This window comes from Strix uralensis, chromosome 1 (genome assembly GCF_047716275.1).
Source record: "Strix uralensis isolate ZFMK-TIS-50842 chromosome 1, bStrUra1, whole genome shotgun sequence".
Lineage (NCBI taxonomy): Eukaryota > Metazoa > Chordata > Aves > Strigiformes > Strigidae > Strix > Strix uralensis.
Genome location: NC_133972.1, coordinates 57,981,112 through 58,008,003, shown reverse-complemented (window position 1 = coordinate 58,008,003; position 26,892 = coordinate 57,981,112). Strand labels below are relative to the sequence as shown.

Sequence of the window (26,892 nt, the reverse complement as noted above, 5' to 3'; positions counted from 1 at the left end):
CACTGTGATTTCAGCCACAGCTCGATTAGTATGTTTGCCAACTAGAATAAACAGGGGTTGAAGTCAGACTAGAAGCTTTTTAGGACAGGCACTGACATGATTTTACTGTCATGTACAATCCCAAAAGTAGTGTCAGTTGCCCTCAAAATGAATTTTACTGTTGTTTGTTAACTCGTAAGAGGAACCTCAGTCAAGACTTTAGCTTTGAGATTGAAATGAAAAATTGAAGAGGTGGTAATGCTGGATAAAACACAATATTAGCCTTGAGACATTTTAAAGAGATAAGAGCACAATGCTGGAATGCCAGGCTTTGGTGTACTCTGGATCTCAGGATCTTCTACTTATTTGGATAAAACACCTTTGCACAGCAGAGGAAATCTGATGCAATCCCATCATCTGACTGAATGTGCTTGTTTTCCTCTGCTTCTGAGAACATGTGAATTGCCCCAGTCAGGATCTAGTTGTCCTGATCTGCAGGGGGATCAAGGTTTCTTTGCTCAAGGATCCTGGATGTTTCTTGCATGACTCACACACTTCTAAGCAGCTAAAGCTAAACAGCTTCTAAAAGAGAGCCACTGCCCCTCTGCAGAGAAAAACTGACTGGGAAAAGTTTAAGTAGAATTGTCCAGTTGTTTGTTTTTTTGTTTGTTTGTTTGTTTTTAAATATATATACATGAGAGGAAACTGTTCAGAGTGCTTGTGTCATGAAGAGCTCTGGATTGGGAACTCATTCTTCAGTTTGGGCTGCTCTTTAGCATGAGAAAACCCCTTGTCTTCAGCGGAGGAGAAGACTAGAAAGAATTAGTGTGCAGCTGTTTATGTGCACCTGGGTTTAGTCATCGTTTGTATTGCAATGTGTGGACTGACATCCAGTTCCTGCAGCTGAAACACAATGGAGTCTGACTTCAGTGGGTACTGGGTCAGGTGGAAAGTGAGAGAATAAAGAATAAATCAACATTAATTGAGGTCACCTATACTTTAAGTAAGTATACAGCAGTATGAATGGCAATGCAGAACAAGCATTGGAAGCACAGAAATAAAACAGCTCAAGGAAAAAGGATCTGTTCATTCAAACTGACACTGTAACTACTAGACATAGTTTTCAAATGAGCTGTCCCTCTTGCATTTGGCAGACAAGATCTTTTGGTTTCACAGGAAGAAGCAATTCTCATCAGAACAGCTCTAGCCCAGGCTGCAGCAGTGAAGAGATAGCTTGACAATTCAGGCCCTTTGAAGTTTACTGCTATCAAATTAGTCACTTGAAAACACTAAATATCAGCTTGTGAGATGATCTTTCTAGTAGGCAAAGGCCTTCTAATTTTTATGAGTGATTAGTCCTTTTATAAGTCTCAAAATAAAATTAATCACTGTGGTAATAAAGCATTAAGTAACTCCTCTGGTTTCAGTCAAGCGCAGGATTTTTGAGGAGGGTTTTTTGTTTGTTTGCTTTGAGGGGGTGGTGTCTTTTTCCTCTCAGTTTACAGCAAGTTTTATAAGCAAGCGTGGTTTGGAGGCACAGATCTCTGAAGGCAGTGGCTGTGTTCAGGAGAGAAGCTCACCAAAAAGGGAATTCCTTAGCCTTTCTCCATCACATCTTCGTCTTTCATCTGAATACGCGTACAGCCCCAGTGCAGTTTCCCATGAAACAGAGAAATGGCACATCCATATAAAAAGATCAGATGTTAGAACGGTATAATTATAACCCAGTCCCTTCACTCTGTCTCTTTTTCTCCTCCAAGACAAGTTCTACTTGGATAAATAACATCTTGTTTCTTCATTTGCATTTTTAATGTCTTGTTTACCTTTTCAGAGCCATCAGGGTACAGAGCAGTTTTTAAGGACTTTCTCAACATATTTTTAACCATTGCAGCATAAAATGTTTTTATCTTTCTGCTATCTTTGCTTTTTTAAAATGATTTTCCACATTTATGTATTAAAAATTGCATGATTTTTAATAATGTACACAGTCACTTGTGCAGTACTCCTTGTGTAAGTACAAAGCATCAAAGCCATGCTACCAAATAAAAATTCTCTAACAGCTAAGGCATTGATTTTAGTTTACTTAGCTGCAGATGTGTTTAAGATGTTATTTAAACACAGCTCTTTGTTCTGTGTTTCTGCTTGACCTCACTATGTAGCTGCAGTCCTCTATCTCAGCCACTTCACAGCAAAGTCCAGCATTTCAGCTCGGTCTTTGGGTGGCTGTTAACTTAATAACCATACTTTTTCCCAAAAGAGGTGATACACGGGCATAGTTTCCCCACATCTCCAGTGGGGATGGTGAGCCAACAAAAAGACAATGAATGCAGCTGGGCCTGGGAACAATAGACCAATGCAGTGAGATACCTCAGTGCTCAGCTATCAAAAGTCATGGTCTCTGATCTCACAAATCCTGACATGTGTTCTAGGTTCTCTGCAAGTGAGAAATTAAATGGGATTAATCAAATTCATACACATGAGCATGTGTGTGTATTTCCAGATGCATGACATCATAAAGTTGGCAGCATGATACAATGAAATTATGTATATACTGCCAGAAGATCTCACTATTTGGGGGTTAAATTCCAGCAGTCAATCATATCCATTTTAAGGATCCTTTAACAGCATGTGAAACAACCAAACTACAGAAAAAGTCAAAGCCAAAACATCATACTGTGAATCTCGTAATGATATTGCCATATAAATATTTAAATCATCATTTAAATATTGCAACAATTTGAAGTATTTATGCACGTGCACTCACAACATTTAATAATTGCACCATTGAGATATCAGTATGGGGTTCATTTTACTTAACTACAGGAGCCTACATCTCAGGTAGACACTCAGCTTGCTGTATGGTTACTGGAGAGAAATAGCCATTGGAAGGACAAAATTCATCTGAGTTGCCTGGAAATCATGAATAGATGTTCTTGTCTGTATCTCTAGCTTTGTGAGAACGGTTGATGTCTTTTAGTCTTTAGCAAATAAAATCTTAATTAGATTTTTGTTTATGCTGATATTTACTGCAGGGGAATATTGGCTTTAATGCTATTTTCCTGTTCTCTTGCCACATTTCAGCTTGAAAGCTCTTTTTAGCTGATTGCTCCAGTCTTGCCTTATAGAACTTTGCAATCTTCCATTTTGATAAACAGCAACAACCCTTTTTTTTATTCTTACATTTCCAAACCACACTTCTGAAACCTCTTTCCTCACTTAATGTCTTTGGTATTTTGACTTATTGTGTCAGTCTCCTGCTAGACACAAATTCCATGTTCTGGCTTGCCCTACTATCATAGGTGATCTCACAAACTCACAGTTTGCTTCAACTATCGAGCAGTTGATAGGTCTTAGAACAGCCTTTCTAAAGCATGAGGCTAAAACCATATCTATTCTGAAGTGGAGATTTATAAATTTACTTAAAAGTCTGATATGGTTCCCTTCAATGACAGGGAGCGATGACAGAGAACATAGGAACTGAGTAATCCATTTTTGTGTGCCATGTCCCTATGTCACTCAGTGTACAATAACATTGTGGGTAAGCTTATGATGGGCGGAGAAAACTATGTCTCAGTGTGATCAAGAGGATTTGATAATTCTTATCACATACTCAGGACCTGTTCCAAGAAGAGCGAGCAAGAACTATTAGAAAATATGAACAAAGTTTTATAGCCCTGCTACTCCTCTGATGTCACAGGGCTTTTTTTTTGTATGCTGGTAGCATGACCAAAAGGAAATATTTGCCAATATTTGCTGATGAGCAGGAATATTACAGTTCTCTGTGAACTTCTCTATACTTTTGGAAAAAAGGACTGTTGCTCTCCTTTCTTTAAACTTTCTACGTAACACAGAACAAGAGATTTCACCTCATGGCTTCTACCATTAGCCACTGGTGGCATTGCCCGGTTGAATTATGTATACTTTGAATTAACCATACAAATTATAACTGCAATTATAACTATAATAAATTTTAACTTATTAACCAGCTACTGCATTTTACCAATAAAAGCTGTGAGTTTGATGCAGGAGAAGTTTCCTGAACCACAAACTTTGAGAACTGGTACTTCACTGACTGATGTCCCTGAAAGTTGGAATATGTCCTATAGCTCCAGACTGTTCAACATTTGGGGATTGGGCTTTCAGAGTGGTGAATACATTGGACTTCCTCCCTCAGAACCTTTCTCCCATATTTAACTTTGACTACCTGTATGAAAAAGGTTTACTAAACTCAATGAATCTATTTGTTTATGTAACTCTTCAATTATTTGCTCAAATGTTTATCTATTATGTTCATTCCCTTGCACAAGTAAGTTCATTATGTTTCCCAGTATTAATGATGTATAGCTCCTTTGAAGCTGCAGTGTTTGCATTTGAGTTTGTATCCCCATTTCAGCAAAAATGAAGAGTGCTGCATCTGTTTCCTTTCTGATCAAGCATCTGTTTTCAGCACAGTTTCACTTGGGGCCTTTGCTGTAGCTCCAGTGCACGGCTTCTTGCTTCTGGTTACATACTGATATATATTAACTGCTCTAGTGAAACCTCTCACAGCTAAGCATTTTGAGGGGCTCTTATTTCATCTTCCCACAGCCTTCACTTATTGGGCTGAATCCTGATTCGAATGCTTTTTTAGAAAGACTCACATTTCTAACTGGGCTGCCCTAAGCCTGACTGTAGTTTAGTCCAGTTAGTGCGATTTGCAGAATAATTTATATATTACAATTCTGTACTCATTTGTTAAATCAGTGAAAGCAACTGCCCTTTGGCGGGAAAACTTTGATCTATTCTATGATTCTGTGATGATTCTATGATATACTCAATCAGCTATGCGAAGTGAGAAATCAGTTTCGAGGTCTATGTCATGTCAGCTGCCTAATGTCATTGATTTAAAAGCTCCTGATTTTTATTCTAATGAGTACCAAATGCTCACATCAATATAATATGCTCACATCTTGTAAAGATGCAACTTCAAATAAAAATAATGTTTAAAGATGTTGGAAGAAGTAGTTAGGATTTGAATGGAGGAAGTGCATTTGTCTGACTACGAGGTAGAGGCAAGAGCATGAGTGTGGTATAAAGGGGTTGAATTTCTGGAACTATACTGTGTTCGTTCTTGTTACAATGTATTTGATGTATTCTAGCAATCAGTGTTGTCTCATGTGAAAACAACATTGTGATGCAGATTGTAGCTGTCAGATGACTCTCTCTCAATTATAAAATAGTCTTCAGAGACCAAGAAATGGAACGATGCAGTAAATGACACAGATTATTAATCAAAGTTATCATCTTATTCTGCATTTTCTGAAACTGTGGAGTTACTTGTGAATTCACTGCACTCCTTGCTCTTAATTATAATCACATGTGAAGAACCTACCTTCTGGACACCAGCTGATACTACTCGTGTTTTACTGAATCATATAAGACACATGACCCTCCTTGTGAAAGCATCAAATCAGGGCATTTGTGTTCTTGTGACTGAATGCAATTAATTTAGGCATTTTTCTGAGTCAGTGAAATTTCAGTGACTTTGCATGTCTCAAAAATCTCAAGTAAATTAAATCAAGAATTTGATTATATGGGAAAAATCTTTCCTCCTAGTGTTAAAAGGGGCTAAAATTTCCATTAAATGTATCTGAACTCCTATTACAGAATCACGGAATCACAGAGATTGACAGTCAGAGTTAGGCAAGGCTCTGAAATGGAACGAATCAGTGAGACTAACTGATGTATAAACACAAGTTTTTTAAAAAAAACACATATATCATTCAGGAAGTAAGCAAATTCTAGCTGCAAAATATTTTTGGCTACTATTGGGGAAAATTAGTGATCATGTGCTCAAAGTTTACCAAATGTTTTATAAACTAAAAATTTAGATTATGTTATCACTCAAGTGAGAATTCTCAACCACACATAACATTGGAGAGTTTAACAATTTATTCTCTGCCTGATTTTATGTAGATAAATGTCTTTTGGTATAGATGGAAGGACTTACTGACATGAGTAGATTAGTTCACAAACACTTTTCCATGTCTTTATTCACTTTTACTGAATAGTGAATAGCTACTGAAAATTATTTTTCCTTTCAACTTGTCCAGTTAACGTAATCAAATTGTTCAGTCTTCCTACAGTGGAGTAGGTCTTTCTAAATGTGTAATGATTTGTTATCAGAACAAATCCATTCCCAACACACTCCAAAATAAGACTTCTTCCAGACTCATGGAATGTGGCAGTCATATAAATTCTTACACTTGCAGATGTATGAGCCTAGTTGACCATAGCACACAAACCAATAAATCCAGTGAGTTCTGAAGATACTTTAATTTTATAATTTAGTAGAGAATCATGCATTTTAGAGAGATATTTTTTTCCACTCCTTAGTGAATTTTGTGCAGGATATTGGCCTAGATTGTCATCTAGCATCTGAAAGTAGAGGAAATGCATTGATTTCAGTAGAATTATTCATGATCTACGGCAGTTCAAGGGATGTTAAATTTAACCCCTATATGTCTTTAGCTAAAATGCTTTCAGCAAATGGTGGAAAAGCTAGAAGTTCAGTCTCTGGCACACAAAAATGACCTTTTGTGAAAAACTGAAACAAAGACCCAACCTTTCGTAAAAGGTTCACAAAAAAAATTATAAATTTTAACACATTCACCCTGCCTTCTATAGACGTTTTTATTCTGTATGAATATATATTTTGCAATTAATCAGTGATTGACATTTATGATTTGTCCTAACTTCCCTCCATTATGATTGCTGTTTTGTTGTGCCTAGCAGTCTGGAAAGTGGAAGGTGACAAGAACTGCTTGATGTCATTGAAATCCAAATTATTTGTTCCTGCAGTTTGTGAAAAAGAGACAAAGGGATGCTAATGATCAGTTATTTTAGATCTTTTTGATCTCCTGTCATCACGTATAAGAGTGAGTTGTAGATACTGAAAGTTCACAGTACTGAAGTTAAATAAAGGTTAAATAGAACATAAAAACCACCCTAAATGTAATTTGAAAATACCTATTAAAATAATGTTATTTCATTCATTAGTCAGACTGAGGCCCGAAACAATAAATATCTATGTGCACTAATACCTGGCTCTCTGAATAGTCGCAGTGAATCCTAACAGAGGGCTTTAGGATGCAGGGAGCAAATTAACGTACAGCTCTGGTAGCAAAGTACTGACTTTTTTGATTCTGTCAATTTAAGATTTTAATGTCCTCAGTGATCTTCCCTGGTTTTTGCTAGAAATAGGACAGCCAAGTAATACATCTATTGTCATCTCATCTCTTCAGTTCACACCTCAACATTGAATTTTATCCTACAGTCCTGGACTGTGAATTTTGGTGACTGAAATATGGCAAAATCCATTTTGCTACCTTTGGCAAAAAAGCTTGGCCATACCATATGGATATTAGTACCTTTACTGACAAAGTTAAATCAGAGCCCTTAGTGCATTGCAATCTAGAAAAAGCACAAGTTTTCATGGAAGTAGTGGAGGGAAGAAATCTATTATAAATTGTGAAATAGTTCCTGAGGACTCACCAGAGACAGATTTTTCTGTTATTTCTAAGCATGAATTTCTTTTATCCTTTAAGAAGCATTTGCATTACAGGATGTTTCCACAAAATGATTTGGCACTTCAATTCATTATTTATCCCTCTAAAATGAAGCTGACCTAAAATCTCCATGCTGCAGAGTGTTACTGTAGGAGTGTTAATATTAATGCTGGTTTTTTAACTCCCACACTGATGGGTTTAGGCAATAGCTCTAATTGCAAATTCTTAAAAACATTATGCTTTCTTTTAACTTCTGAATTCTTACATCACAGCAGTCACTTTATAACAGAATTTAAACCATGCAGCATTGGATGCTTCTACCTGAGATTTAATTTTGGCCTTTGTAGTGTTTGAGATATTGGCCCATATCTAAATTTTAAAATGTCTAAAAAGAATGTCTCCCTGTAGAAGTGATCTGGTATCTTCAGAGAGAGGGAGTAAAAGAAATGTAGACACATTTTAAGCCTCCTGTTCTCAATACAATGGAGAGGTTCCAATTTCTGAATTCTACTTATTCCTTATGATGAACTGTTGGTTTCATGAAAGAAGGCTTTTGCTGAATGTTATGCATGCTCTTGAATTCCTGTGGATATCAGTAGAACTGAAGCGCAAGATTAAATTCTAGCATATGCTTTTCTTACAGGAGCTGACTGACCCAAATCAAAATAATGTCATCAACTACTTTTTGGATTATTTTTTCTGCTTGTTTAGTGAGTTAAATAAACTCACTGAGTGCTAGATTTGAATCAAAGGCAGCAGCATCAGTTTGAGGTTGGTGGTAAGGGGAAAGGATTGGAACTGTCCCTTCTGGTATCACCAAGCCATTTCATTATCTTAGTTATGCAGGAATTTCAGAGGTTGTCCTTGGCTCATGAGCTAAGACATACCTACTGAGTCCTAAGGAAAATAATTCAATTTGAGCATTTTTAAATGCTTATTGATATCCTTAGTAATCCATTTAAATTTTTTTAAAGGAATTTATCCTTTCCTGTCTAGTCAATAGCACTGAACTAGTATGACTACAGGAAGGTAGAAACACAGTCACACTTTGTTGTTGGAAGTGTAGGTTCTAAGAAATTCGGCAAGAAATAACCTATCCCAAAGAGACCAACTAATTCAGTTCTTACCCACGTAAAAAGATTGTGTGTTACTCCTCACATGAATGTAATCTAACTTTGTCTTTCCATTTTCTACAATCTGACCATTTCTTCCATATATTTTCTGGGTTTTTTTTTCCTCTTGTGGTCCCCTATAAAAAAATTGAGACCAAGCTTAAACCTATGATTCAAGAACGAATTTAAGTATTTGGGTTTTGGATTTGGACCTGTGCTTTGAGACTGCCTTTCTCTTTCTTTCCTCATTACCAATTGCCTCCTGGGTGGAATGACACCCTAGGACTCAGAGGCATACATACTTGTCAATGTAGCACCTTCTGCAGAAGGTAAATGGTAATGTGGGACTTCTTTCCCTGAAATGAAATGGTGTAAGCATGATGTGATGTGATGCAAGATGTGATGACGTGAGCAGCACAAAGGAAACATCATTTCTCACTCTGCTTTTCTTTACAATTGGGAGAACAACAGGGATATACCTAAGCCTCTAAACTGAGTGATCCACTGTGGTTTCAGTTCTGGGTTCAGACACCCTTGCAGGCTGAAGGGAGGAAGTTTCCATAACAGATTAAGAAGTTTCCACAAACTTGGAGAGTAAAGAACTTTTTGAGAAACATTATACTTTAGTCTTTTGTTGGGTGAGTAGAACTACAAAGCATATTTCAATTTCTGCTGTAGATAGTACTTCTTGTTGCCCACTATCCATGTCTGTCTGTCAGAGAAAAAGAAAGATTTTAAATACATGATATAAATTATATGCAGTCTACAGTTTTCATTCCACATGACAGAAATACTACAATAGTCTTATGAAATATAATAACTTCCAGTTATCATATAATATGGCACAAGGTGCATGTAAAGCAGAGAATTATACAGACATTATGAAGCATCTATATCCATGGAGTGCAAAGAAAAATGATATCCAATTTTCATGTGCAGTTTAGATTTGAAATTCTTTCTTGAGATGAAGACATTAATATTTTGATAGCAAAAGGTCATTTTTCAGTAGCATTCACAGATTGCCAGTAAAAGATAATGCTTCCCTAGTGGACAAGCCTTTTTACAATATGTCTTCCACATACTAATGAAATCCCCAGAAAGCAGTGGCTGGTTCTGTAGTTTGCTAGATAAAGAAAAAAAGGAAACAAAAAAAGGACTTGGGAGAGTACTTTGTGCTGAATAATGTATTTGATTTATTTCACTCCCTTTTCTGCTTGCAGAATATCTAAAAATCCATTTAAATTTCAGATTTTTATAGATTTGTTTGTTATTCAGAAATGCTCAGTGAGCACTTATTACATTTTTGTATTCTTCATGAAATGCCCACAGCATGATCTGATGGTGACCTAAGCAATACACTGTTGTTTTGTTTTCCTGATTGTCTGACTTAAGTACCATACCTAGGAAGAAAGAAACATATATTTGTATGAATGTTATCACCAATCCCAGAACTACAATTAGTAGCTGCAACACCTCAGGGCTCTTCTCCTTTCTCCAGTGAGAAATGCCTTTTAAAGTTCCCAGGAGATATAGCTGATTTTCATTAATTTAGAGAACTCAGAAGCCTCACCCAGTGGTACTTAAGGAGCCAATTTCTTGGGGAATAATAGCAGAAGTAATTGGGAATTTTCTAATGATAGAATTTCCGTCCTTGGGAAATTCCATTTTGTTGAAATGGGAACTTCCCACAGTAATGTAACAGTTTCAAAGAAATGAAGAGCCTGGGAAAGGATAGGGAAGAGCAATGCAGCAAAAAAGATTCATACCCACACAGCCTTGTGGTTAGGTTGTTCAGTGTAAAATGGGAAAGACACCTTAAGGCTGCTTTTGCTTCGTTCAGAGCAAAGATTTGTCTCCTACTGTGAATCCTAAATAATGACTTTAAGTCACAATAGGTGTGTCTTTCCTGTTGGAGATATTCTGCTTTGCATAATTGACTAAATATTCATCATATAAATTTCTTGAAACTCAATAATCTGTATCCTGGGGGAATAGTTAAACATACAAACAACTTTTAACTCTGAAGAGTGTCTTCTTTAGTTGTTCTTATTGGAGCTCAGCTCCAAATTTGGAGCATTTTGGATAAATGTATTGGGACTTGATGCAGCAATTGTGTTTTTGTTGCAAAATAAAGAAGAATTTTACGTTCTTACCTCTACTCTCTATTGGCCTGCTTTTGCTTCATTATCCATCTTAAGCATCATGTCAGACTAGAATCTCTTGTTCAGTTAACTATCCTAGGAAAGAGTAACTCTCCCCTCGCAAGTAATTAAAAACCAAGTGAAGGTTCATGTAGTCTTCCTTTTGGCACGTATAGCTTGCATTCATTGTCTTTAGATGTACAGAGTTGGCTGCACTAAATCCCAGAGTGTTGAAATATGTCCAGTTTGGGTGACATACAGACACTGTTTTCTTCAAGGTACACTGTAAAGATGTCAGCTGTTACAAGGCTAACACCTGCTCCCTGCAGGATCCCACTAGAAAAATGCCTACTCCACAATCACTTTTTTATTAAAGATAAAATCATATAGGTTTATATTTTAAGATATGTATTACCTTTCACTCTAGATCTCTCTGGACTACAGGGAATCACTCCCCTCCCCCCAACCCCAACCCGAAAAGCTAAAGTTTGGGTATATATTACTTAAATTAAATCCATTAATTTAAAACAAACTTTTCAATTAGAGAGTTAAAAACAGTTGAAGAACTTGAAACAGCTAGCACATGCCAGGTATTGAACTATTCATCCATTATATTCTAAGTCTGTAAGAGACTACTCATTGTTCAGCTTCTATAGAATAATAATTCAAAATCGTATTTGACTGCATTTCATAGAATAATAATTTCAAATCACATTTGATTATGTACTTCACTAACCCACTACCAAATTTGCTATGAATAACCACAGACAGATACAAAGCTAAGTAAATAAAGAGAAAGAAAATAATAAAAAATAAATACTGAAAGCAAGGCTTGCTAGTTGTAGATGAAAATCTTTCAGTGCAGTTCAATACTACAGTTATTTTACTTGAAGATAAAACCAAAATGGCTGTGGGTTAATACTGAGCAAGGAGGGTAGTATTACTTAGTATGTGGTGTTTTACAATGATTTATCATGTGGATATTTATCATGATGGGTGTTTAGAACTATACTCTAAAACTACCTATTTTGATTACTCAATGTAAAAGGAGAGGGGATCTCTAAAAGGACATTCAGGTTCTTTCAAACAGCTCTGATTTAGACTTCATACTGCTGCTTCCATGTGAAATCATGGCCTGTAGAAGACAATGGTAGTTCTGCTGTTAAGTTCAGTGTGTCCAGGATTTTGTCTTGCATTCTTGATAGGATTGACTGCACTCAGCAAAGGCAGAGGGAGAGAAAATTTCTCATAAGGGAAAACCAGAGGTCCCTTCACAATCTCATCACTTTCTTCCTATCTTGGACCATTTACCTGTCCTAGTGAGACCATTCATTGCCCCAGACTTTTTATCAGTTTTCCACAATCCCAGCAGTGACCTTGAAGTCTAAGTCCCCCCATGCCAGAAAATATTGTCTGTGTGATTCTGAATCAGCTGATTTTTTTGGTTTGTTATTCCTAAATATTCTCACTTCATTGTAAAAGCAAACAAAAACCTTGCATGATCACAGTTGTGAGAATTATGTTCTCATAGAATGGTTTGGGTTGGAAAGGACCTTTAAAGATCATCTAGTCCAACCCTTCTGCCATGGGCAGGTACATCTTTCACAAATGCTCTATGTGATATGTTTTGGTCTAAAATTATATGTTTCTCTCGGGTGCACTATGGCACTTCTTTGTCTAGAGAACAATTGAAGCTAGAATACAATACTATTCAGCAGAAGGATTTGGAGGTTGATACTCTAATGTGTTGAACCATGTGTATTCAGCTGTCTGTGTGATAAATGGGTGTAAACTGCTATTGTTCTAACTTGGTAGCACAGTGGATCCACTATGCAGAGCTGTAAGTGACAGCAGCAGGGAGAGAGACAAGGGTGATTGCCTTCTGACCCACATAAACCAAGATAACATCAGCAAAGATGACAATAGGAACAAAGCCAGACAATCACTAGAGTTTTTCATGTTCCACTGATGTGGAGTATATCTCCAGGAAGAGAAAATGACTGGTACCCAAAAAAAGAGCTGAAGGGGCTGGAAGATGTAAAATGTAAGCTCACAAGATACAGCCTCATCCACCAAAAGCTACTTTCCCTCTCTATCCTCCTCCTCTCTGTCACTCAGCAGAGGATCTAGAAGAATACTGCATTTTTGGTTCAGTAAATGGATCATAAATTGAAAAAGAAACACTCCACAAAGATGCTAGTACTACTGCTGCTACTTCTATAAGGTCAAGACAGTAGAACTCTAAAGCTGAACTCTGTAATACAAAATACAAATTTAATTTTAAATTTCAGGTCAAATAGTAAACATCTTAAATTCCAGGATGAAATATCGTTCTCAATTATGAATTACTTAATGTTATCTGAATCCTCTTTTCTTTTTTTTTTTTTTTTTTTTTTTTTTAATATTGTTAGGGTTTAATAAGAAAAAAACTTTCTCATGATTATGGTAAAAATAATAACATGAAATAGCTTTTCAGCAGTTCAAAATAAGTTTAGAAATTTCAAAATCTTGAACATGAAGTATTGTGTGTGGTTTTTTCTTCTTTTTCTCTTTCCCTTGACTGTAATGACTAGTTTAATACTATTGTATTGTAATAGTCACAGATAATCCTTGGTTTCCTCCACAGCCATTCCCCTTTGAGAATTCTCACTCTTCAGAGAATCCAAAAACAGAGTTACGCAGTTTCACTTAACAGTCCAGGGATTTAGGAATAGGAAGAATTTTTGTTCTCAAGTCAAGAAGCTCTCAGACATCTGTTTAAATTTAAACAGTTAACCCTTGTGTCCCTATTGACTTCAGTTAGAATAGTGGCACTCTTAAAGGTAACATGAATAAGTGCTTTTGTTGGTTCAGGACACTACTGCCATTCTTGCTGGAGTTCAGCAATGAATGTATGCAACAGAAAATATGCATGGCACTTGAACCAGAGGGGTTTTTAAAACACCACAGCCAGGCCCATATGCCGTGAAAATAATTCACAATGCTCTATTTTTGATGTCTTACTCTTGAAGTCAGATAAGTGTTGCAAAATGGGAAAGGTTACACAGCTGCACACATGCACATGCCAAGAGTTCTTATCTTCTTGTTACCTTACCACAGACAGAGCTGATGAGCTTATAAAATTAAGGTTTAGTTTAGCAGTACCTTTGAAGAAAAGTATTTTAGATGTTGTTGTGGAACAGTTGTTGGTAGAAAAACAGCCACCTCCAGTGAAGTTTAAGACAAAACAAATACTGGAAAAGGTCAGAAGGTCTACAGAGTCCATACAGGGGGTTATTATAAACACTAGTGACAGGGCTACTGTCATGGAGGAGTCACCAGCTCAGATGGAACAGTTGTGATTCAGTAGGACCAGACCACTTTTCAAATTGCATGTTACCCTGAGAGAGGAGTAAGATAACTCGTCCTGTGCAAATATGGATTAGTTTTTTGACTGTAGGTAGTTATCACAAAATCAGCAGCCCAGCCAGCACAACTGTCTCCTCACATTCCCACCACTGGAAGATATGGGTGAGAACGAGATGGCTCAGAAGAACGTAGCATTAAACCTGCTGTACTGGGTTTGACCAGAGGTTTGTAGGTCTTCATAAACCACCATCAATCTGTCAGAAGCAGAAGATTAGAGAAAAAAATTAAGCAACTGTGCTTATGTGATGAGATCAGGAAGCTGACTTGGCTGACAATGCTTGGTTTTCAATTGAATCAGTTTCCTGGGCCAGCTGGATAAAGGGATCAGGCTGGAATACATGCCCAGGGCGGGAGGAAGTGCAGTACTTATATCATCTTGAACTGTTGTGAAACTGCAGTCTAAGAATCAGGGCAAGTACAGGATGTCTTTCACTGGCATACTTCTTCCCATCTTTGGCTAATCAGTAATGTAGAGAATCTGAAGCAAAGGTTGGATTTGGACTGTCACGGTTAATTGTCACTAATAAGCCTATCCTCTATGCATTTGATTAATCCCTCTTTGAGCCTGTTTGTACATCTGACATCTCCAGAATTCTGTGACAGTTGGTTCTACAGCCTAAGTGTCCTTAAAAAAATATTTTACTTTGAATACAAGAAAAACGTGCATATTCTTGCTTTTCTGTCCACATAAGGCAATCACAACTCAATGCAGATCTTGTCACTGAGCAGTTCTGAAAATAAACAAAAAAAGAAAGATTTGAAATGGAAACTGCAATTTTCTTATGTAAACTTGTCTTTTATCCTCAGTCTCTCATTTTCTTAAGTAGTGCTGTAACTTAGTTTTTTAAAAGTTAATCAGTTCTTCCCCCCTCTAATTTTCCACTGCAATAATCACCAATGAATGGCAAGAGAGAAATTATTTTAAGATTGATCTCAATATTGGTTATGCTTTCAACTGTGATACCAGAAAATTGCAGAATGGGACTGGTCATTCCATTCTTAGGTTCACAAACAAGAAATATACAGGCTGTTCCAGTCTGCTTTCCCTTTAGCAGCTGAAGAAAATTATTACATCTTTACATATCTCCTGACCCTATATTTAATAAGCCCTCTCCCTTGCAACCACAAAGAATACGTAGTAGGATTTTTGTTCACAGAACAGAGAACCATATAACCAAATGTGCCATCCCAGGAATCAAAGTCAGTTTCATCCTGTATGCCAAAGATCCCCTCTTATGAAAATTTTTGAATGACTGATATGGTTAAGGAGGAAAAAGATAATTTTTCAAGAAATCACAAAGTTCAATGCTTTTTAGTAGAAAATCTAGATTGTTGCTCTATTTGCTGCAGAGTTTTTACAATAAGAAAACAAGTTCTTTCTAAGGTAAATGGGGATCATACCTATGACCTTTTTTGTATCTATGAAATATAAACATTTTAAAATCTCTGCACTGGAATTTTATCATCTCAGTTACTCGGTTGCAGTTACTGTAAAAACAAGGATAAGCTTTGCATTATTAACAAATGTATTCTTTTCCAGACTGAAACAAAACTGTTTCTTTTGGTGTGTTGTCACTTTGGGTAATCTTAAACAAGGGAAAATCCTGAAAGCAGGCTTACTCTTTTAATAGACCTGGTTTTGATTTAAGTTCAGGACTCTGCTGGATTTTTAACATGCTCTTTGCTCTGTTCCAAATCAAAGCTCCTCTGGACAGTTCTGTGTGTTGTCACTGTTAGACAGGTTGTTTTTCACTGATACAAACAGTAAAGCTGTCACACTGTAGTGAAGACTTGGGATTTCACTGTCATAACTAGAGGACCTTGGTTTGTGTTATATTTGTGAAGTTTTGGAGTCAATTAGGTTAACACAAGAATAGACATGAGCTACAGGCTTCGTTATGGTATCAGAAATAGAACGGTGAATAACAAATGCCATTTAATGACAGCTACCAATACAAAGAGTCACAGAAGGTTAAGTATATTTCTAAAAATAAATACAATAAATTCACACTTGGATGACTAAAATTAAATACCCAAAGCTTTGTATAAGTTCCTAAATAAAAGACTACTGTTCTTAAAGCTGGCATCTCCCACCAAGTAAAATGCATGTTCTGGAAGTTCAGACCAAGTCTAGTGAAGGCACTTCTGGTATTTGGGGTCTTTTTCATCCTCCATCTCTTTGGTCTCCTTCCAGTTGTTATAAAAAACTAACCCATTTTCTTGACGCTACTCAGATATATTTCTTCTTTTGGATGCTTCTTCAAACCCCTCCTGCCATAGACCTATGACCAGGGTTTAAAAATAGCTGAGTTCTCAAAGTACAGCTGAAAAGGTAACAGATCTCTGTGGCTAAGAAACAAACAAATCAAAAGTAGCCATGGAAATTTTTTGGACAAAAATTGAAAACAAGGTCAACTTTCATTTAAATTAGAAACCAATTAAACTGAATACAAGATAGGAAGTTGCTGTTTTCCAAACATGTCTGTGTGACTTTATAGCCTGTGACCCCTGGCCACTTTAATGAGACTCAGGTCAGGTCTGTAATACAAAATTTTGCTGGAACAGCTATGTTGATGAGGGTAGTAAAGTGTGATGTGTGATTGACAGAACTGTGCTGGTGAAATTGCTAGTGTAAGCACAGTCATATCGGCAAAAGCACGCTTTTGCTGATGCTTCCTTTTATTCTGAGGAGCGTGGAGGGGAGACGAGGATGGAGAAAGGCAGTGTAAGTTTAAATGATTCTATGCAAAGCACAGTTTTGTTTGTATAAAATGCATTCATATTAGGAAGGCTTTGTTGCTAAAATGTATCAGTGATTAAAATCAGCCAGTCAATGATATTACATCACACTGGCACTTCAAGTATGTGTATTGGTGTTAGGGTAGGATAAGTAGGTGTCATACAAAAAGTCTACATTTACAAAAGGGTCTCTGATACTTCCTTTTTAAATGAAAGTATAGCAAACAGAAAAAGGAAGAGTCACACTGTCACTGAAGAGGTATCCCAGATTTTTCATGGAACTGAAACAACCCCTCATTTGACACCAAAGATCACAAAAGTCTGTGATGTCTTCAACAGAGTTGCAATTTAAAAAGCTGAAAAGTAATAGAAGTGGGAGAAGACCCTAGTATGATACTGATTGATATATCAGAATATGTCCTTAAAGAAATTATGCAATTAGGTTGTTTTAATCTGGGCACCAAGTAACCAAAGAAAGAAGTGGCTCATTTAGAACCATCAGCTCTACTGGGCAATTACTTTAATTAGGTAGTTTTTGAAAACTGCACATTAGCTACATGACAGATCAGAATTGTTTTGGTCTATTGAGTAATTATTTAATTAGGCCACATTTTAAAAACTGTTTATCTCCCATATAATGGTTGGAATCAGCTCCTTCTGGTTTATTTTGTAATTATTTAATGAGGCCAAATGTATCCATTGCAAAAAATCTTTTCCGTGCATAGGGCTACTCTGTAATGCAGGGGAAAATAAAATGAAAAAAATTTATAAGGTGTTTTAATCAGAATTTACTACATGCAGGCAGTAAATGTCTGTCACTGGTAATGCTACAAAGGTTGAAGCAAGGAGGACAGAAAGGTTACAGCCTTTGTAGAGAAGGACCTATGCAAAAGGCTAAAAATGAATAAGAAAGAAAAAGTTAGTGACTTTTGTTAGACCATCTATGCAAAGGTAAAAATGGAAAGCAGCCAGAGTCACCTTTTTTCATCTGGCCAAGGGAAAATGAATCAAGGATACAAGACATTCTGTCAAGGTAAAGATGATTCAGAGTTTTTAATTAAACAGAGATAAAATATCAAAGCAGAAGCATGGTCTAAGGAAAGTTTGTTTCTTTGTAAAAACTCAGCCTGCATTGGAGAGGAAAGATGATCCAACATCTTTTTCAGACTAGGGAGATCTGCAAACTAGATATGATCATGTCAACACTGAAGTCAGTGCCACAACTACCACTCATTTGAATGGGAAAAAACCTGAATGTGTGCCATTTCAAAAATGAATGATATTTTGCAAGAAGGCTCCTAGCAAAATAGGCCTTATGAAAACTGCTATTCCCAAGTATGCTTAAAATGATTTTTAAAATTATTTTGGTGGTAAATGCATGGATGAATGTGTATTTTTCTAAGACATTTAATCATAATATCCTTAAAAGGACATTAGAAAAGCAAGGAAAGAGTGCTGCAAAGCTTAAGACTGAACTTCTGTATATGCGTGTACAAGATTCTTGCCAACCAGCCACAGATATGTGATTAAATTTATGAGTGCTGGATTTCATGGGGTGATGATGTTTATAAACAAGGAAAGACTGAGGGGATATAGAAATTGTGGACATGGGAGAAATACAAGACATCAGCAGCATCTACCCACTGCATTCCATTGTGAAGAATGATATTCTTCAGATGTCATTACATGATTTTCTGTTGGTTGATAACGGAGAAAAAGGGAAGGTAGAACAGTTTCAAAGTAAAAGGAATGGAATGGCAATAGGGATAGTGTTGCTGTAGCTGTCATGTCTAACCTTGCCTTACTGAAATAGCAATAGTGTTTCAAATAAAAAGATGAGACTCATTTCTGTAGCTGTAATATATAAGACCTTTGCCCTGAATCCATCCAGAATTATGGCAATTTAACAAATTACTACCCATCAGTAGAACTGCAGGAACTGTCTGTGTGCACAATGTGAGCCTGTGTCTGGCAGGGGGTTTGAATCTGTTCAATGAAGATTTATGTTATGTCACATTATCTCAAAACCAGGAAGAGCTTGTGAACATTCTTAGTAATTCCATGCTAACAGTAACTGAGCCACCCTGGCACTGTCATGGGTCTGAGCCAGTCAGCTCCTGAATTACTTGGGAGAATTTACTTGGCTCCTGAAGATGGGTGAGTCACAGAGCTCAGGGGTAAAAGGCTTTTAAATCCACAAGGCATCATGAGCTTATCACATTTGAACTCCCATAAACCACTGATTTTCATCCAGTTGGTCTGTATGAAAACCAATTATTTTTGTTTGTCTGTATCCTACACAACGACTGAGGTCTCAAAGAAAAAAAAAGGGGAAAAAAAAAAAGGAGGAAATAAGCAAAAGCTCATGCTGCCCAGACTGCTCCTGAACTGGATTTATGTGGAATCTGACTCACTCATATTAATTCTTCTCTCCATTCCACTTCTCGCCTCAGTGGTTACCTAAAAGGATCCAGCTTAACAGCTTTAAAAACTCCCCAGGCCTCAGTTCCTTAAAGGGTAATGCTTCTGGATAGAAGTCAAAAAATTGCCTTTGTTGGCTTCATCTCAGGAGATCCTTCTTTCCTTCAGACATTCCTTCTACTATAGTCTCTGACTCTATCCAGACTATTGTCTCTTGCCAGAATCCCCTCTGAGCTTTGGTGGAAAAAAAAACCCTATGTAAAACTCTTCACTTGACTGTATTTTTCCTTCTCCTGGTCTCTGGTTGTTGGGGCAGATTTCCCTTTCCAAGGAAAAATCTATTTAAGAGTCCACAAGTAGGAAAGTTCAAGGAGTTTCACTGTTTCCTTCACATATTTCTTTGTGTCAATGTGAAAAAAGAACAAGGCAAGAATGGGGGCAGAAAAAAAGGGCTAGATGATTGACCTTTAAATTGAATATTTAAAGTGATTTGGTCCTTAAAATACTGAGAATCCCTGGGGTCTGCTAGAGTCTTGGATTATTATTTCCTACAGCTCTGTGCCTCCTCACAGGTCCTCAACTAATGACTCTCTTGATGAGTGTCTCATGGCAGGACACTCACTCTACCTAAGGCATATTTTAGTAGTGATGCTGAGCTGGCTTAACACTGTGATAAAATGGAAAGCTCCAGAAAGGGACAACCTCCTTGCACAGAATATATGTTGTATCTCTTCCTAGGCTTTTGTTGCTCAAAGAAACAAGACACTTGACTTTCTTTCTTAAAGTCAATGGCTCATTATTAAGAGGAATGGACAAAAGAAAAATAGGCCTAGTTAGGACCTCTTTAGTCAATATAAACTTAATCAAACTCAGGGTTCATCTTCCATGCTCTTCCTATTCCTTGTGTCTCTGATATAAATGAGAAATAATCTCTATGTGCCATAGGGAAATCCCCAGGTCTGGTGGTGTTATTCTCCTTTCAAAGCACTAAAGATGTGTATAACCTATAAGAAGCTCAAATGTGATTTCTCCATCATCTGGAATAAGACATGACTTGTAAATTTTTTATTTTTAGCTAAATTTGAGTTATTTTTAACCTCTCTAATAAAAGGCATCAATATGAAGTCTATGCTTGGATTTTGGTATTTTGGTATTTTGCTTGGATTCATCCCACTTTAGAATTACACAACTGCAAAAAATCTATTTGAAAATATTAAGTTGATTCTTTTAATACATACAAATAGCTCAGAGTGCCTCTATTTGTTTGTATGTAAAATTTGGGAAGGGAGGGAAAATGCTTTTGGGCAGTTCTTATGCCAGTCCATCATGTGCCAAATTTTGAGTTTTGATGCCAAGTATATTTTTACAAGTCAGTTGTAAACCTTTGGTAAATATTTCTATTGGATTACTAACACAAGCTGAACTATAGAACCAAAAATGTTCTGCAGGGGTTCTCAGCTGTGGGAAAACACAATAATACGCATGAAAATAGTTACGGATTTAAAGAGATCGTGTCACATTCTGAAAAAAGTTGCCTAAATTATGCTTCAGGAAACCCTCTGAAGTTCCCATTTAGTGCTCTGAATTTTCTTTCCAGCATGGTTGATTGCCAGGATATTTGTGCATGAATTAAATTTTATTGCCTCATTATGCTTGACTGATTTATGTAGAGGCATTTCTGTAATGATGAGCGAACCTTTAAAGGTTCTAGGAGTTTGGTTTGCTGCAGGGAAAAATCCCGCAGTTTTGATGTCGCTATTGGTTTGGATTTCCTGAGAACGGTCTTTCTCATCACATTTTCCCCAGTATTTCCTAGTAATAAACCTGGCTAAAACAACATGTTTGCGCACAGTCAAGATTTACAGGGGTTTCTCAGAAGTGCTATGGTTGTCATTCTGGAAAAGTGGAATTTCCTTAGCTCATAAAAGGAAATTTTAGGGTAGTGACAGCTTGTTTCAATATGTTTGTAATGCTGTTTTCTCTCTGAGGGGTACAGTGGAGTATTTTTAATGCTAGAGAAGCAAAAAGGAAAAAGTCAGTTCATTAAAGTGACTGTCTCTTTAGTCTCCATGTTGACCAGGGAGGATCATGTGTTGCTGAGGAGTTTCTGAGCAGCAGGAGTGGCTGACACCATTTTCCTTTGCGCTCGGAGGATGGACAATGGCCAGAGACTGAGGAAGCCCATGGTGGACACTGACACAGGGTGGGTGAAGGGTCACCTGTTAGGACACCCTGTGGGATGGTGGCTCCCCATGGGGGTCAGCCAGGGGCTCTGGGGGCTCCCTGGGGCAGCAGTCAGGGTCTGTCTCAGCTCCAGCCAGGAGCAGGGCAGCCCCAGCCCTAGCATTGGGCACCTCCCTGGGGACAGGGACAGGCTGGGATGTTGGCCCATGGGTGGCCCCCCAGGGCCAGGGCTGTGCCTGGTGTCCAAGCACAGGGACTGACAGACCTCGGGGGGCTGAAAAGGGTGTCTTGGGCTATGGCTGGGATGGGGGAGGCCCCAGAGGGCTGGGCAGGGACATGGAGCCTTCAGCTCTGACAGTGTGTCCCAGAGGGAAACCGGGGTACCAGCACTGCCATGGCGTGCAAAGATGAAAACTATGGCCGAGAGCAATGTAAGTAATGTAATGTGTAGCTCCATATGACCCACATGTGTAGCTCCATATAACCCACATGAAAAATTCCCTATAAAGTGGGCAGAAGCAGCACTGCTGTCTCATCTTGCAGGCCAGATCCTGCATGTTGCCAAAGCGCCTGTTCCTTGAGCTGAACTCAGTCCCACCGAGCTCACACCATGGCACCCGCCTGTCGCAGCGCTCAGCTGGAGGGTGAGCACGTGGTCCCTTGTCCCCAAGGGACCGAGGAGATGAGGTGGGAACTGGGCTCAAGCACAAGCCTCTGGGAAACATCTTATGCTGAACAGGAAGGTGTTTTTGGATTGTTAGTGTCTGCTGGTTTTGACAACCACTTTCTGCATGGGTTTTCTGGATCAGTTTCTTGGACTCCACTGCCTACATTTCATCCTACTTCCATTTCAGGCACAAAGTAGGCTCTCTGTATCTCATCTTGGAGTCTTCTCTCCATAGCCTAGCTCCAAAAAAAGGCAGTGGCAATAAACAAACCCCACGAACCTGCTGGGCAAGTGGCACTCAATATGTTTTTTTGGGTGTTTGGATTTTTTGAACACCAAAGCTAACTTTTGTTTTGTGCTTTCTCAATTATTGCCACTCAGCTAAAAGTGACCAACTGACTGCTGACTGAAAAAACCCTCAATCTCTGCAATGCCAGAAAGTTATTAATTTGGGTCTCTGATTGAGAGGAGAAAAGTGTTGTCTTTTCTCCTGCCATTGTGTCATGTGTGACTTAGAAAGCTTCTCCAAACAACTTTATTTTAAGAGAAAATTGAAGACAGCACAAAACCTTTTAGATGTTTTCCTGAAGTAACTATGTAAACATATGTCTCCTCTAGAAAGTATAGTTATCTCTTTCTGCTTCTGTAGTTTTGAATATATCTGAACTGGGTTTGTGCAGGCTAACTCCAGAACTGGAACTGGGTGAGTGGACACTGTAGGTAGCTGAATTTCAAAAGCAGCCCCACATCATTTGTGTTGTCTCTTGATTACACAATGCCCTGTGGATTTCATAGATTTTGCCAATACAGAGCACAGATCTCTGTACTGTACTCTTTTATGCAATGCAGACTTGCCTTAAGGTTTAATACACCTCACAAACTCATCCCACATCACTGGAGGGGTGTATGGAAATCTTAAATTTAAAGCCTAGATTTAAACAAAAAGAGAATCTCTCCCTTCGTTTAGAGAAAAGCGTGTTTACTTCTGCATGAAAGATGTGATCTTCACATAGAATACCACCAGCTCCAAATAGATTTTAATTATTATTAAAAATATTGGCCTGAATTCTGAAATGTCTCACATCATGTGCCAGTCCATGAGAGGTAATGGGGCTGCATGACATGCATTCAAACATTCTTGGTGACTTTCTGCGCATCAGCTGGGTTATTTGTCATATGAAATATATAAGGAAAATGCCAATGCTCAGTATCATGCTATAAATTCTTTCTACTCTAAATTCCTTTCTTTTACAGTGGTTCAGATTAGAACATGCAAAAGTTTGTATACTTTATGATTTCTTTTGTATTTAAACTTTCCTTCCATTTTACTTGTGCATGCAGCTGTATATCCTGCTGCCCAAAATTTAAGATGAAAAACTCCAACCCTGACATACTGGAGTTTAATTTTTCTTTCTTTTTTTATCTTATTTTTTTTTATTTTGCCTCTGCACCTGTGGCTTTCCAACAGTATGGAGTGGTAAAACCATACTAGCAGACCAATACTTCACTTAATCCTACTCTCTTTTGTCACAGAAAGATCAGTGTGGTTCTGAAGAGCTCACTATTCCCATAAAGGCTCAAGCTTCAAAAAAACAACAGCTCCCCCACTGTTAATCTTCTTTATAATTTGCAAGTGGTGTTGATTTTTGCATAGATTAACCTAGCATGTTTTGTTATGTAATTTTGATGAATGATGTACAAAGGGTCTGCTGAAATTCTTAGTTTGATTTTAGGATAGAACCACATTTATTGCTTGCTTGGATATCCATAATTTCAAAATAAGGGAAGTACTTGAGGAAATTTTTGAGGTCTTTTCTTTCACAAAGGGGAAGTAGAGGCAAGATGAAGGATATACAAAAAAATATTATTTTTTTTTTTTCTTTCTGGTTCACACAGGTTTAACTGAAGGCTTTAATACTTCCTACAAAAATTAAGCTACGGTTTGTTTTATTGTCTGGGCTCAGACTTTACATTTAATTTTCTCTTATCAGACCTATACAAGGTCAGCTCCGAGCTTGTAAGGATGAAGTAGTATACTTGTCTAAGTTGTTCAGCTGCCTCCAAAGTCAGGTTCTGTTGGTGGGTTTTAGATTCTGTGTCCTTTCAGGCTGTGAAGATATGACCCACTCCTTGGTGCTACAGTTTCTCTGAATATGGCTACAAACTCAAACAATTGGTCATTCTCTCTCAGAAAAGAGATGGAGGAGGCATGTAAATAAAAACAAAGAATATTCATTCATAAATAGTGGTGAATGCTTGTCAGAAAGGTTATTGTGATATGAAAATAGACATGTCTATTCTTTCATGTATGTGCAACATTTTCAGCAAATTCACAGTATGTTTGGAAGTAATCAGTATACAGTCACTAACCTAGAAGATTTTCTCTTCAGAATCTTGTGTAAGTTCATCTATTAGTCTTTACCTTACAAAATGGGACATGCTTAATTCCTAATAAAATCTTTTATAAAATTACTTCTCTCTAGGAAACAGAGTCTTTAATGTTGTTAACCTTAATAAAACAATTACTGTATTGTTTGCAGTACAAGTTAGGCATTAGTATAAATTTTCTGGTCTATAGTGATTTTCTTTAGTGAAAGATATAGTATCTGTGACAATGTACTCATCGCTCTCAATGCAAATGTCCACCCTTTTGCTGAATAAACCTGCCCAAATTTGTTAGAATTAAGTCTGCTAAAAGGAGGGAAAAATATGTTTAATACTGTATAAAATTACTGAAGAAGAATTTTCATGGAATAATTCTGCTCATATATTTTTGCAGATACACAGAGTTTAACTGATGAGACTGAAAACCAGGTAAAACCATTGAATTTTTATTCTGACCCCTGACATATCTATTTGCCTAGTTACTCCTGATGAGAAAATTACAAGTTATGTGTTTATTTGTGCTTATTTTCATGTAACATTTTGATTTGAAGACATAAAGAGAGACAATATGTCAATTCCCTTGAGATTTTGTTCTGCTGATGAATCACCCCCACTCTTCAAAATCTACCCCTTCTGTTTTTTTGAAAAGGGTTGAGTTTTCTTCCAACATTATTGTTTGCTATGCCTTAAACAATAGACCCTGTATTTTCACTGTTAATATCTGTCAGTCAATTCACCTCTAAACCTTCTGTCTGATTAGTTAATCAGGTAGAGGTCTATAATCCCTGAATTTTAAGGTATTTTGTCTATAACTTGAGTAATTTTTGTGACTAAATTTTTCTCATCCATCCCAACTTTCAAAAGGTGATTTTTTTAAGCATAGGCACAAAGAACTGTTATGCTTTTCAGGAATCAAACTGCATCCAGTTTTTGCATTCACACTTAAAAAGTGCTACTGAAAAATGTGAAGTGTGTGTGGAAAATAGTGCCACCAAAAATGGTGGCTCTTAAACCAATCAACTATATTATAAAATGTTTCCTATCCAAATTCCAGTGAAATCAGTGGAAACCATCATTATGAACCTTGAGGTCTGTCTTCATTCATATTGTTTGTTTCTTTTTTCTGAATGAAAACTTCTAGATAACCCACTAAGTATACTCAGATGCAGATCTTTTTTTCACTATACATTTTGGCCTTTGCTAGTTATCTAATAATTAAATCATCTTTTATGTTGCTTAATGTGTTTTTTCATGCTCTATTTCTGTCCCTTTGGTAGAAGGAAAATCAAGAGGAAATCTCCCTAGCAGTTGGGAAATCCACACTTGGGAAGTACACGTTATTTATTAATATTACAGGGAGATATATATATATATACATTTTCAATGTAGCTTTAAACTTTCTCTCTTCATTGTTAATGATGTGATTTAAATCACAAGAAATTACATTGTCTTCAACAAACAGTGGCTGAAATTGGGCCAGTCGTAACTTAATAGAGGTGACATTTCTTCTATTAGTGCAAGGAAAGTACCACATATGTTCATATTTCCTTGGAGCTTTCTTGTATTGTGTGTTGCAGAGGAGTTCACAGAGTTCATTTTGCATGGAGGTATGGAATTCTTGCCAAAGCAATCGCTTACACAGACCCATTTGTCACTCAGGTATCTTGAACCTGCTACATATCATGTTGGGACAGCAGTTATACCAGATCCTGAGAATATGAAGTGGAGGCCATCTGGAGATCTGGATAATGTTTCATTGTGCAGCTGAAAATTTACATTCGTCATTTAAAGACTGTGAAGATCTCAGAGAAGTTGCTTGGCTGAAGTCAATCAGTTCATTAGAAAGAAGAAATGGAGTAAATTTGCCATACATTGGTGCCAGATTTGACACTCTTGAAGTCAAAGACAGTCGTACCAGTTTTACCAAGAAACGTATCTGCTTTCCGATTCCTTCATGCCTACTGATATGCTGAATTATTCTGCATGTCTGTATGTGCAGTTTAAAGTCTTTTTAAATACCATTAAATACTATCATGTGTTTAAAGACAGAGTTATGAGCAGATCCTGAAGTTTTTTCATATGATCCCATAGTATGCAACCTACCAGTTTTTAGCTTTGACTACCGTGTACTTGTTCTCTGACTTATGCAGAATATTTCACTTTATGTTTACCAAACAATCTTTTTTCCCCCTTTTTCTCTTTTCCTTTTTCCTCCTACCCATGGTATTTCTTTACCCTTGAGGTTCCTTGGTGTATTTACATTCAGGATGAGGTTGATTTTCCCAGAATAGTGAAGATGCAGCCTTCTG

At 37.2% G+C, this 26,892-nt stretch overlaps 1 long non-coding RNA gene across 1 annotated transcript in view; it reads left to right on the top strand.

The window, feature by feature from the left end:
* Positions 1 to 26,621, top strand: part of LOC141953684 (uncharacterized) — a 94,659-nt gene extending 68,038 nt beyond the window's left edge. Inside the window, exons 2-3 of the long non-coding RNA XR_012631966.1 lie at positions 24,978 to 25,012; positions 26,243 to 26,621. This is a non-coding gene — a long non-coding RNA (uncharacterized LOC141953684). The remainder of the gene's footprint in view (positions 1 to 24,977; positions 25,013 to 26,242) is intronic.
* Positions 26,622 to 26,892: the final 271 nt, after the last annotated feature.